Source organism: Pseudorasbora parva, chromosome 6 (assembly GCF_024679245.1).
Source record: "Pseudorasbora parva isolate DD20220531a chromosome 6, ASM2467924v1, whole genome shotgun sequence".
NCBI classification, from domain to species: Eukaryota; Metazoa; Chordata; class Actinopteri; order Cypriniformes; family Gobionidae; genus Pseudorasbora; species Pseudorasbora parva.
This window is the reverse complement of record NC_090177.1, coordinates 4,317,749-4,332,482: the sequence shown is the minus strand read 5'-3', so window position 1 is coordinate 4,332,482 and position 14,734 is coordinate 4,317,749. Positions and strand designations below refer to the sequence as shown.

At 40.7% G+C, this 14,734-nt stretch overlaps 1 protein-coding gene across 1 annotated transcript in view; it reads left to right on the top strand.

The window, feature by feature from the left end:
* Window positions 1–4,562: 4,562 nt before the first annotated feature.
* sgms2b (sphingomyelin synthase 2b) overlaps window positions 4,563–14,734 on the top strand; it is a 36,480-nt gene continuing 26,308 nt past the window's right edge. The window contains exon 1 of the mRNA XM_067447133.1: window positions 4,563–4,655. The gene's annotated coding sequence lies outside the window, so the exon portion shown is untranslated. The remainder of the gene's footprint in view (window positions 4,656–14,734) is intronic.

The following is a 14,734-nucleotide window of genomic DNA, read 5'->3' as shown; positions in this document are numbered from 1 at the left end:
ACCGCCACGCGATGCTGCAGAGGCGCGTCAAACCAAGACAGCCCCACAACATCCAGAGACTTAAGGTACTCAGGGATAATCTCATCCACCCCCGGTGCCTTGCCACCGAGGAGCTTATTAACTACCTCGATGACTTCAGCCCGGGTGATGGACGAGTCCCCCTCCGAGCTCTCAGCCTCTGCTTCCTCAAAGGAAGACGTGTCGGTGGGATTGAGGAGATCCTCGAAGTATTCCTTCCACTGTCCAACAATATCCCCAGTTGAGGTCAGCAGCTGCCCATCTCCACTGTAGACAGTGTTGGTAGGGCACTGCTTCCCCCTCCTGAGGGGTCGAACGGTTTGCCAGAATCTCTTCGAGGCCAACCAATAGTCTTTCTCCATGGCCTCACCGAACTCCTCCCAGGCCCGAGTTTTTGCCTCCACAACTACCCGGGCTGCTGTCCGCTTGGCCTGCCGGTACCTGTCCGCTGCCTCAGGAGCCCCACAAGCCAGCCAGGCCTGATAGGACTCCTTCTTCAGCTTGACGGCATTCCTTACTTCCGGTGTCCACCACCGGGTTCGGGGATTACCGCCTCGACAGGCACCGGAGACCTTACGGCCACAGCTCCGAGCGGCCGCGTCGACAATGGAGGTGGAGAACATGGTCCATTCGGACTCAATATCTCCAGTCTTCCTCAGGATCTGGTCAAAGCTCTGCCGGAGGTGGGAGTTGAAGATCTCTCTGACGGGGTTCAGCCAAACGTTCCCAACAGACCCTCACAGTACGTTTGGGTCTGCCGAGTCTGTCCAGCTTCCTCCCCCGCCATCGGATCCAACTCACCATCAGGTAGATCGGTTGACAGCTCTGCCCCTCTCTTCACCCGAGTGTCAAGACATACGGCCGGAGGCCACAAAGTCGACCACAAAGTTGATCATCTACCTTCGGCCTTGATACGACCACAAAGTCGATCATTGACCTTCGGCCTAGGGTGTCCTGGTGCCATGTGCACTGATGGACACCCTTATGTTTGAACATGGTGTTTGTTATGGACGAGCCATGGTTAGCACAGAAGTCCAATAACAGAACACTGCTCGGGTTCAGATCAGGGGGGCCGTTCCTCCCAATCACGCCCCTCCAGGTGTCTCTGTCACTGCCCACATGGGCGTTGAAGTCCCCCAGTAGAACGATGGAGTCTCTAGTCGGAGCACTTTCTAGCACCCCTCCCAGAGACCCCAAGAGGGCCGGGTACTCTAGACTGCCATTCGGCCCGCAGGCACAAATGACAGTGAGAGACCTATCCCCGACTCGAAGGCGCAGGGAAGTGACCCTCTCGCTCACCGGGGTGAACTCCAACACATGGCGACTGAGCTGGGGGGCTATAAGCAAACCCACTCCAGCCCGCCGCCTCTCACCATGGGCAACTCCAGAGTGGTAGAGAGTCCAGCCTCTCTCGAGAAGTGTGGTTCCAGAGCCCAAGCTGTGCGTGGAGGTGAGCTTGACTATTTCTAGTCGGTATCTCTCGACCTCCCGCACAAGCTCAGGCTCCTTCCCCGCCAACGAGGTGACATTCCACGTCCCTAGAGCCAGTTTCCGTGTCCTGCCTTCGACTGTCGCCCGATCCACTATGCACCGGCCCCTTATGATCCCTCCTGGAGGTGGTGAGCCCACAGGAGGGCGGCCCCACGTCGCTCTTTCGGGCTGAGCCCGGCAGGGCCCCATGGGGGAAGGCCCGGCCACCAGGCGCTCGCATACGAGCCCCAACCCCGGGTCTGGCTCCAGGGTGGGGCCATGCCGGGCGACGTCTCGGCCCTTGTTTTTAATGTGATCATAATGGGCTTTATTATTTTTTATTTATTTTTATTTATTGCAGATATAAGTATACATTTACAACCACTTATCTTAACAAGCAACAATGGATGACAGTATAAAGTTATAATAAGAGAAAAGTGGGAAAGAAAGAAAGAAAGTAAAAAAACTAAACAAAGGGAAAGATAAAGTTCTATCATTTTAAACAAATAATTGGCTACACTCTAAAAAATTCGGAGTAAAAAACAACCCAATGTTGGGTCAAATATGGACTAACCCAGCAGTTGGGTTATTTTAATCAAATATTTAACCCAACCGTGGGATTAAAACAACCCAATCGCGGGGTTAAAACAACCCAATTGCTGGGTTAGTCCATATTTGACCCAACATTGGGGTAAAACAACCCAGAATTTTTTTTTAAAACAACCCAGAGTGTAGTTTCACAAGTTTGACACTTTTTTGTTATATTTTTTTAGTGTCCTAATTAAGTAGTTCAAGTCACAAAGGTAATTATTCAATTTGGGTGCATAACCCAATACAATTTTTGTCGTTTTTATAGAAATCAAATTACAAACATTCAGGCATCACAATAGCAAACATCACACTCTAAAAAATACTGGGTTATTTTAATCCAATGTTGGGTCAAATATGGACTAACCCAGCAATTGGGTTGTTTAACCCAGTGATTGGGTTGTTTTAATCCTGCATTTGGGTTTAATATTTGCTTAAGGCAACCCAATCGCTGGGTTAGTCCATATTTGACCCAACATTGGGTTGTTTTTTACACAGAATTTTAAGTGTAATACATCTAATAATTACATATAAAATAAGTTAAAATAAATAAATAACAAAACAAAAACAGACTTACAGATTGTGTTAATATGGAAAAAGGGAATTAATTATTGACATTTTTTGAGACTATATCAGTTATTGCCATAACTTTCTTGTTTTTTTAAACCAATTTAAGAGACTCAAAATAAATGTCAGTTTCAATTTGGAATAGTTTTTTTTTAATAAGAACTTGAGGTGGAAATTTTGCTTTATGAATATGAAACTTACCTAATAAAATAAAGAGATTTACAATATTACATAAATTCCTGTCTTTACAAGCAATAATCTGGTTTCCTTCAGTTGTGATTGTATGCAGGTTTTTTTCTATTATCCTATTTTATTTTATTTTTCATTTTTACTTGTTCTTTTTAAATGTCTGAACATTATTGTATTTTTATTCTCTCATGTTCAGGAAAGATAGATAGATAGATAGATAGATTTTTTATAACTTGCATAACATGAAGTTTTATTTGTATTTTTTATTAGAACATATAAACATAACAAAAAATTAGATATTTAACAAGACATCCAAAAAGATCAGACAAATAAGAAGATACATGTTGGGTCAAATATGGACTAACCCAGCAATTGGGTTGTTTTAACCCAGCGATTGGGTTGTCTTAAGCAATTATTTAACCCAAAAGCAGGATTAAAACGACCCAATCGCTGGGTTAAAACAACCCAATTGCTGGGTTAGTCCATATTTGACCCAACATTGGGTTAAAACAACCCAGCATTTTTTAGACTCTAAAAAATTCTGGGTAAAAAAAACCCCAGTGTTGGGTCAAATATGGACTAACCCAGCGATTGGGTTGTCTTAAGCAATTATTTAACCCAACCGCAGGATTAAAACAACCCAATTGCTGGGTTAGTCCGTATTTGACCCAACATTGGGTTAAAACAACCCAACATTTTTTAGAGTGTAGGCTAGTATAAAGTAACATAATCAAAAAAATACGTAAACAAAAAGAAAGACAGCATATAGTTAAATTTGTAATTAACTTCAGTTCTTTGGCAAATAAACGTGTATCTCTACACTCTAAAAAATTCTGGGTTGTTTTAACCCAATGTTGGGTCAAATATGGACTAACCCAGCGATTGGGTTGTTTTAACCCTGCAGTTGGGTTAAATATTTGCTTAAGACAACCCAATCGCTGGGTTAGTCCATATTTGACCCAACATTGGGTTGTTTTTTACCCAGAATTTTTTTGAGTGTACATTTTTTGTTATCAATGGAATGAAGAGACTCAATATACAGATGACAATCAGCCATAAAGACCTTCACAGGGTTTAGAATTATTCCATTTACTCTTATGGATATGAAATTTACCAAATAAAATCAAAAGATTCCTCATAAAATTGACAGATGGCTTTTTTTTATTCATAATATAATATAACATCTTTAGATGTTAATTTGCAACTATAACCAGACTTCTGTAGAATATGTATAGATAACGCTTCCCAGAATTTTTTGGAATGGACACACACAAAAAAAAGATGTATATTTTTTTCTGGTTGGTCTGAACAAAAAGAGCATTTTTCATTAATATCCATACATTTTGATAAAGTATAGTTATTAACATAAATATTATGAAGTACTTTCAGATGTATTTCCCGAAGTTTGTTAGCTATACAAAACCGAAAGGGAAGCAGCCAAGCCTTTTTCCAAATAGCCTCTGGAAAACAACTGTCCCAGAAAAACTTTTCTCTTTTCATAAAATAAATTCCTAATAAACTTATTTGTGCATTTTTTACTGTTAATGTCAACTCCATTTAAATGAAGAGAGGGTTCAATTTTACTTAATGCTAAGGGAGGACATATGACTTCTCATTAACATCAGTAAACCTTCGGGGAAGTTTTTATTTTAACGCAATGCGTCATGTAGTGGGCGTGGTTCTGAGTCAATATGGGGCGTGGCTTCATGTGTGGGCGGAGTTACCGTCGTGCAGTCTTCCGGCGCTGAACAGGTAAATCTGCTTCACATCAGCCGTCTCGCTGTTGGATTAATAAACGCGTGCTGGATTTGAACTTTTATCAGGTATGTATCGCGTTTTTTTCCTGCTTGTTTGTATTGCTGTTTTGCGTATGAACTGACTTTATTGCGCTCGAGTAAAAACTGAGCGTTTCTGAAATGTTTAGGACCAGAAAGTTACAGATCATGTCTCAAAACCGAGTGAGTTTTCTACTTGGATAGTGATGTTTGGTGTCTAGTAGGCAGCCTGTGTGTTTATTTCGGGAGCGTGAGATGGCTTTACCGGCAGCCACGCGCTGATCCGGATCGATTCTTATTCCATTAGGATCCGGACGCTTCTCGAACTCTTTCTTTTGGGCTCCGAAGATGATGCTGAAGGGTTGTGTGCGCGTGCACGTGCTCAGGTGTGTGAGGTCAATGACTTCTGCGGCAGCTCAGCAATGCTGTCAAATCAGATCAAACATTTACACACACACACACACACCCTGTGACTTAAACAAGACTGAAACCTTTCATAGTATTATTATCATGTTTTTCTCCGGTGTGTGTTCTTTGATAACAGATCTGGGGCCAGTTGCCATAAAACCACTTAGACTATAGTCTAAAAAAATCTGAGTAAAAAAACAACCCAATGTTGGGTTAAATATGGACTAACCCAGCAGTTGGGTTGTTTTGAGCAAATATTTATCCCACCCGCAGGATTAAAACAACCCAATCGCTGGGTTGAAAACCCAATTGCTGGGTTAGTCCATATTTGACCCAACATTGGGTTAAAGCAACCCAGCATTTTTTTTTTAGAGTGTAGTCTTAAAAGTAAGTCATCAATCTTTTTTCTTTAAGACTGGTCCTAACTTTTTAAAATCAGTTACTTAATGGTAGATCGATTCGATTTGAATTAGAAAAGTAAGACTGGTTGCATTTTGACTAATAGTTAGATAAATTAGTGCTTAAGACACAGTCTTAACATAGTGGCTAAGTTTATGCAACTAGCCCTTGAACTTACACTCTAAAAAATGTTGGGTTGTTTTAACCCAATGTTGGGTCAAATATGGACTAACCCAGCAATTGGGTTATTTTAACCCAGCGATTGGGTTTTTAATCCTGCTGTTGGGTTAAATATTTGCTTAAGACAACCCAATCGCTGGGTTAAAACAACCCAATTGCTGGGTTAGGCCATATTTGACCCAACATTGGGTTGTTTTTTATCCAGAATTTTTTAGAGTGTAGTTCACCCCAAAAAGAAAAAAGAGAGAAATTACTCGTAAAAACATCCTAATTCATATTTTGGACCAGTTCCGTCCTACGGGAGTCTGTGAGGAATTGTCTTCTAGGATATTTATGTCTTGTCCTATAAAGATTCTTATCTGATTCCGATAGGATTTTGTGGGAATTGTCTTGTAAGACAATACATAAATATGCTGTACACTGTAAAAAAAAAAGTTCAATAAGTTATGACAACATATGTTTTTACATTGTTTTAACTCATCAAAATAACTTAAGAAATGTTAAACTTCTTTTTATTTGTTATACAAAATGTAACTCATTTTTTAAAGTCAGTTTAACATAATTTTAGTTGAAATAACTTAAACATCCAAGTCGACTGTACTGCAAAAGTTCAAAATTTGCCTTTTTTTTACAGTGTAGGATCATTTTTTACAGGATTTTAATTTGCATACAATAGGGACACGGACACACACACACACACACACACACACACACAAAAGTGAAATTCCATTTAAATAACTCAGAATAGCCAATATGATTCTAAGAATCCAATAAGATCCTACAGGATAAACTGAAACTCAAATAGACATAAGTCTCTAATAGATTTTTTGACAGGGGTTACTCACAATTCAAGCCAGGTGTACATGACTTTCTTATAGCCAAACACAATCAGTTATATTTAAAAAATGTGGCTCTCTCCAGCTTTATTATGGCAGTGAATGGAGGACGAGATTTTAAAGCCCAAAAAAGTCTGTCCCTCCATCATAAAAGTAATCGACACGACCTCGGGGATAATAAAGGCCTTCTGAAGCGAAGCCATGCACTGTATGAGCAAATGAGTTGGCAAAAAAATTGAGGTAATCTGTTAAATCAAAATATTTAAGTTAAAAGTGTAAAGTTTAAGTAAGCAGAACTGGCAGATACTGATATTGTACTGGTGCATTTTAATTGCTCTTAACTGTCTGTGAGAAGGCTAATTCATACAGATACCTTAAAATTGTCATGTTAACTCAATTTAAATATTTTTAGTAATGGAAACTTGGCTACACACTAAAACATTCTGGGTAAAAAACAACCCAATGTTGGGTCAAATATGGACTAACCCAGCAATTGGGTTGTTTTAAGCAAATATTTATTCCAACCACAGGATTAAAACAACCCAATTGTTGGGTTAGTCCATATTTGACCCAACATTGGGTTAAAATAACCCAGCAATTTTTGGAGTGTAGCTTTAGCTAGCTAATTCAGTAAATGCTAGCTTTGATAGCATTAGCATATACCATAATAACAAATAAAACATTTAACGCATTTGTTCTTAAATCAAGCTCATTCTCCACCCATCACATGATGGAGGCTTAGGGCCCTATCTTGCACTCAGCGCAATTGACTTTGTACACCGCCGCATGTGTCATTCCTATTTTGCACCCGCGCAAAGCGCGCTTTTCCCTCCACAGAAGCACGTCGCTAAACTAGTGAATGAACTTGCGCTCCCTGGGCGGTTCAGCGCAAAAAAGGAGGCGTGTTCCGGCGCAAACAATCACTGGTGCTATTTTGCTGTTCCATTAAACAGTCGCGCCACTGACCAGAAAAAACCCAGTCTAAAGTCAGTGGCGCGTCGCGCGTTGTTCATTGTTGTTCATGCTATTTTAAGGGCTCATGCTTGACCATAATGTATAGCGTGCACACCGCGCATACACTTTGCTCATGTAATCTACACAGATGCAACAGTTATTTTTGCAAATCATAAATTGTTACACTAAAAAAATATTAACACATGAGATTACGGAAATCATTGTGGTGTGCCACGAATATGTGCAAAAAATCAGCATAAATCTAGCTTACAAATTATTCAGGCTAATTGTAGTAATTAAGGATCAGACCTGTTTGCCCAATAGTGGCCAGACATATCTGTATCAAGCGACAACCTCCCGCGATCTCTCTTGAAGCCAATACGGAAGTAATGTAAACTGCAATTCCTCAACTGGCCACTAGGGGCAGCCTCCAGAAGGAGAAGAATCTCATTGAGCCCCATGTTAAAATTCTCAACTCTACAGCAGAAAAAAACATGTTTACAGCCTGGTACAAATTGTGGTTTTGGTCTATACGGCTAATTTTGATCTTCATGACAACTGTGAGGGGGGTGAATTTTTTTATAACTCATTGGATTACTATATATAAAGCCTTAAAGTTATGCATAATTGAGGATGTGGTTACTTTGAGTGACAGGTGGATAGCCATTTATCCGCCGTCTATAGTCATTGCGTCACCTCAGCTCCGCGCACATCCCGCCTTTTTGCCCATTTTCTGTTATCCGGGAGTGACACGCGATGACTCTCTCACAAGATGGCGGCGGCCAGCTCGTCTCTACTTTACGCTTCAGAACGGCTCATCGGAATCCTATGGGTGACGTCACGGACACTACACCATATTTTTTTACAGTCTATCTATGATATGTATATAAGGACATCTGACAAATCGGTTTGTCCGTCAAGAACCAGGAAAAAAAATCGACTGAAAAACTGTTTAACCGACGCTATTTTGGGTGAGTTTTTCCCATCCCCATACAACACAACTTCTCTGTCTTTCACTGCTCTTCAAGAACATCAGTCTCCTCGGCTGTGAACCGCTCCTGGCGTGCGCCTGGTGAATACGCCATAATAATAGTAATCCATAAGGGAACTTGCGCAGCTGCTTTTAAAGGGAATGTTGGATGACGCTCTGATTGGTTTATTCACGTTACGCCCAAACCACACCTATGAATAATGAAGCTGCTTCAGACCAACCCATTTTAGATTTGCGCCGGACGCAAGAGCCATTTATCCCGCCGGGAAAATAGCAACAGCGCCGAGACCCGCCCACAAAGTTACTTGCGCTTCGCGCTTTGACACTTGTGTTTCAGATCGTTAAAATAGGGCCCTAAATTAGCATATCATTAAACATTAAACACCACTAAATCTCCCACTTAACCTTAATCTATCTGGAAAAAAAACATTGATATAACATTTTGGCATTTACTGTCGCTTTTGAGTGTCATGGCAAAGCATGCTGGGAAATCCCAGCCCAGTTTTGTTTAAATTTAAGTTAGGCTAAATTAAAAGACACAAGCACATAACTCAAAACAATGAAATAATTCAGATTACTTACAATGTGTCCGTTTTGAGAACTAATTTGTTCAATTTAAGTTTACCCTACTCAAACAAAGGAATTATTTTGAGTGTTAGGGTTTTACAGTGTGCATTTGTGCAAGAAAAACATACTATTTATATAATTAATCAACTTTAACCACGGGCTTACGGTAACGGCCGTACACCGAGTCCAGTTGCGACGGAAAAGTGACCTCTGAGTGAGTTAATTATGGGATAATTTAGATTTTTAAGTGAGCTAACACTTTAAATGTTGTAATTGATGAATGTTTTGGAATACAGACCTAAGAGAAAAGCCCTCGAGTTTTAGAAGTTTAAGTTTACACCAACAGCGGTGCGTCATCTGGGCACTTGAAGTGCACTCGTTGTTGGAATTATCCGTGTGAACTCTTATTTATACTACAAACAAAACATCACAGAATAATGCTTAACTGGGACGCACCCAAATATTGCATGTGTGATGCCTTCTTACCCTCCTCAGTCAGACTCTTATAGCTATGAAATCTGTATACATTTCTGGGGTTCAATCTAGACGGGGGTGGGGTTGGGGGGCTTGAGTTTCACATCAGAACAGCTCAAACCGGTCAGACTGCTGGAGGGTCCATGCAGAGACGCATCTGACTGAGAAAGCTGAACGTGTACCACAGGTTTCAGGGTGTGGCTTAGATTTACTCAGTCAGACACACGCGCACACACGCACACACGCACACACGCCCAAACATTTGAGGCATGAACTAAGTCAACACTATATAAATATATAAAAAAAATAACACTGATGATCTCTTCATCACGGCTCCTTTTAGTGGGCGGGATATATTAGGCAGCAAGTGAACATTTTGTCCTCAGAGTTGATGTGTGTGAAGCAGGAGAAATGGGCAAGCGTAAGGATTTGAGTGAGTTTGACAAGGGCCAGATTGTGACGGCTAGATGACTGGGTCAGAGCATCTCCAAAACTGCAGTTCTTGTGGGCTGTTCCCGGTCTGCAGTGGTCAGTATCTATCAAAAGTGCTCCAAGGAAGAAACAGTGGAGAACCGGCCACAGGGTCATGGGCGGCCAAGGCTCATTGATGCACGTGGGGAGCGAAGGCTGGCCCGTGTGGTCTGATCAAACAGACGAGCTACTGGAGCTCAAACTGCTCCAGAAGTTAATGCTGGTTCTGATAGAAAGCTGTCAGAATACACAGAGCAGCTCAGTTTGTTGCGTATGGACCAGTCAGGGTGACCCCTGACCCCACCGAAAGCACCAAACAGTGGCTCGTGAGCATCAGAACTGGACCACGGAGCAATGGAAGAAGGTGGCCTGGTCTGAGGAATCACGTGTTCTTTTACATCACGTGGATGGGTGATGTAACACCGGATGTGTGTGCGTGGCTGGGGAACACATGGCCCCAGGGGGGTATTCCAGAGAGCAGGTTATGTGACATACCTGGCTATATTTAAGAGCAAGTAATATAACCTCAACTTTTGGTTCCAAAAATGCTCACAGGTTGTCCGCGGGGTCTTTAAATGTATTAAAAGTTGATAAATCCATTTTGGGAAAATTAAGACCCTTAAAAGGTATTAAAAAGTCTTAATTATGATTTTATGTGGTATTAAATGTTGTTCAAGCTTTGTCATAAGAGCTTGACTCCAAAAAGTATTCATGAATATATTTATTTTCATCCCCATTAGTAAGGGATAATGTCCACCCAGCCGGTTGTTATCGCAGAATAAACCCCTCCAGAGTGATCAGGACCCCGAGGCGAAGCGGAGCGTCACTCTGAAGGGGTTTATTCTGCGATAACAACCGGCTGGGTGGACATTATCCCGCTTATTACACGGCTACTAGTCTCAAATAAATTAGACACAAAAAATATTGTCTTGAGATTAAATATTTGATTAGCTCTTACGCAAAGCTTCCGCAAAGAAAAACAGTTCCAGCCTGCTTTAAGCCGTTATCTATCGCTGCTAAATGTTGAAAATGAATGCTGAAAGGGTTAGTTCACCCAAAAATGAAACCAAGCCTATGATTTACTCACCCTCAAGTCATTATAGGTGTTTATGACATTCTTCTGTCAGACAAATACAATCAGAGTTATATTTTAAAAGTCCAGGCTAACGTTAATCCCAGCAGTAGTTGTGTTTGAAGTCCATAAAAAATGCAGCAGTCCGTCAAATAACGTGCTCCACACGACTCCGATGGGTTAATAGAGCCTTCTGATTCCAATCGATGCGTTTGTGTCAGAAAAATATCCATATTTAAAACGTTATAAAGGAAACCTGCCTTGAAGTCTTCCACTGTAACCCACGGCTGTTTAAGCCACAAGATGGCGCCAGCGTTAAGCACAGGAGTAGAACCGGTCAAGATAACTCGCAGTACCCGGATGAGCGGGTGTTATCTGGAAATAACATACCGCTGGAATGTGCGATTGACCAATCAGAAGCAAGTATTTCACAGAGCCATGTAATAAGTATTAAAAAACAACGGGGTGCTCAGTCTGATATCGGCTCGGGGCCAGTCTACGGATGACGTCACGTATTTTGCAAAATGCGCGGTTAGATGATGTCGCCCTCCATACTTCGCCAAACAGATAGGCAATATAAACGATACAAAATTGGCCTACGATAGAGATTTTAATTCTACATTGTACCACAACTGTTAATAAAGTTAAACGTTTGTTGCCGATTAGAACTTGGTGCGACGAGGTCTTCAAAAAATCTTGAATTGAACTTCAGGATTCCTGCATATACCCTGGCTCATGATCCAGGGTTAGTTTGCTTAAGAGGTATTCAGATGCGTGATGTAATTAATATAACCAAAAAAAATGATATACAGTTACAGGTAATATACAATAATATTAATTCCAAAGCACTATTATATCAATGTAACGCTTAATAAATATATCTGAATTTAATTAACATTTGTCATCTCACATGGATCTGCATTTAATTAATTAGCATCAAACAAACAATATAATCATTATTCTCTCAGTGAATAAAGATTACTTATTAAACAAAGAGACTGAAAAAAGTATTGCACAACCACCAAATAGGTTATGTAAATCGCCATTAAACAAAAGAAGAAGAGGAAGTAGAATGGCGTGCTTTTTCTTAGTGTCTGTTTCCATGGTGAATCATTCAGCCCGTTCACACTGCAGGCAAAAGTGGCACAAATCTGATTTTTTTGGGGGGGGTCAAAGTTCTTCAGAGCTAGTGTGAACACTCAGATCTGATTTTTTTTTTTCCAATGCGGCTGCAGTGTGAACAACCAAGGCGGATTTGATGCGACTTTTACATCAATCTATGTCGGCATTTGTCATAATTTTGCGCGGGGAGTTAGCCCTAGACACAACAGACACAGACAGTAACATTAAAAGCAAGTCAATGGAGGGAGAGTGAGGTGTTAGACCTAATTACTATATGGGGAGATACTAGCCTGACAAGTCAGACCCACATCAAGATGTTTGGTCTGGAAACTCACCATAGACAGCTCAATCTGAGGGGCGGATAAACGGTTGTCTTTCAAACTCCCTCTGCACGCGATAGGATAGCGCTACAACCAACCAGAGCAACGAAGGTGAAGCAGAGCTCGTTGATAGATTAAACATTCGCCGTATCCGGTCGGCTAAACTCAGAACACATCTTCCCTTTTTCTTTCAAAGTTTTTTTTAATGATTTTTACACTATAGATCACATTTAACAATCCCCAGCGCTCACCACCAATAGCATCCATACTGTCCGATAAATAAAGCTAAATAAAGCTAAATAAAGAAACAGATAAGCAAGAGTAAACAATATAGGAGTATTACATTCATTTGGAAAAGCAAATAAAAAGAAAATAGGCAAATACAATAAAAAAATAAGATAAAATAAAATAATTGCAATAATAAAACAGTCAATAATAGGGCATCATTTAGACATAATTATCAACAAAGTCGAAAAAAGGTTGCCACATCTTGAAAAAGTTTTTCCGATCCTCTTAATGAGTACCTAATTTTTTCTCAGGCTGAGACAAGACATCATATCTTTAATCCACCGAGTATGAGTTGGTGGAAAGGGATCCTTCCACTTTAATAGTATTGCTCTACGGCAGGGGTCGCCAACTGGCGGACTCCGGTCCGGATCCGGACCGCGAGATGCATCCATCCGGACCGCGAAGCCTTTTGACACACTGAAATAACTAAATGCCAAATGCGATTTAAAATAAATAAATAATCACATTTATATCAGGCAGCTCTGTAGAACCGTTTTTCCTATGTTGCCACAGTTGCGTTGACAGTTAAAGGGGTCGCACACCGGGACTGAAGCTCATGGGTGCGTCTCAGGATCTTACACCGGACGCACACATTACGCGCAAGCTCAGTTTTGAATCGACTCCTGACAGAAGAACTGCACGGTGAGTGTATCTCTTGTAGCACAGGGTGAAATCAGTATGTACATGGACGATATAATATAAATGTAATACATCGTGCAGCTCTTCTGTCAGAAGTCGATTCAAAACTGAGCTTGCACGTATGTGAGCGTCCGGTGTGAGATCCTGAGACGCGCCCATGAGCTTCAGTCCGGTGTGCGGCTACGTTACTATGCGCACTACATGTTTAGACGCGCAGTGAAGAGACTGAAGAAAACGGCCAAGTAAAACAGAGGCTGAATCAGAAATTGGCCCCTTAACCCTCATTCACTATTCCCTACGTTTGTCCACTATTACAGTTCACTTGAAGGAGTGAATGAAAACGAGTGCGTGAAGTCAGACGGCTGTTGTGTGTACATCGGCTGTACACCCGTTATTGTGGTGGAACACTCAAACATGTCCACTGTGGTTTCGGACGCCACTACAAATGGCTGTCCCCTCAAATAATGCCCTATTTAGGGTATAGTGGCGATTTCTGATTCAGCCATACACATTTTAAAGACCCCTTTTTCCTCAGCAGTCTGAGGTAAGGGCGCAGAAAATAAATGAGCCAATTTCTCACATGCACTGAAGTTCAGACAATGTTGCTATATTCACTTTTTTATTATTTTTATTATTATTTTTGGAACAAGGAATGTTTATGCTTCCATTCCATCTTTAAGCTCAACTCAGCTTAGCCTTTTGAGAGGTTATTTCCGTTTTTCTGGATTTAAAGGAACAGTTGAAATAAAGAGATAAAATATTTTGTGCACTTTTTAATTTTTCCAACACTGGTGGCACCTTATTTTTGCCTGTTTGTGTTTCTGGATGATATTGCTAATGATTTTTTACCAGTGCAATTTGAAGCACAGAGAGAGCAGTGCTGAAGATAGTCTTTACCTAAATAAATGTAGGCTATACATGTGAATGAACATAAAATTATGTTATGAGATTTCTGTTTTGTTTTTTTAACCAGGAGGGTTTGTGTTCATTGATTGTTACTGTAAATCTCAGTTCAGCAGAAAAAGCACTTTAGTTGCTAGTAATGTTGAAATGAATGTATTTTCAGTGCAGATTTAGAGATGAAGGCATTTTTTCATTCATCATGTTTTTGTCAGACATGGCTACTGGTTGAATTAGATATTTTGTACCAACACAACTTAAACAGAATAACCTCAAAATGAAATATATTTTGTGAAGGATTACCTATGTTTGCTTTAACAATATGAAAAGACATACTTTATCTATATGAGAACATATTTTGTTCAATAACTACATTTTAATCTACACTAATTTCTTTAGTCTGGCAAAAAGACATCGATTCATGTTTTTAGGTATATAACTGTCCGGACCTCGGCCGGTGAGAAGGTTTTTTTTCTGGACCCCAAGCTATTTTAGTTGAAGACCCC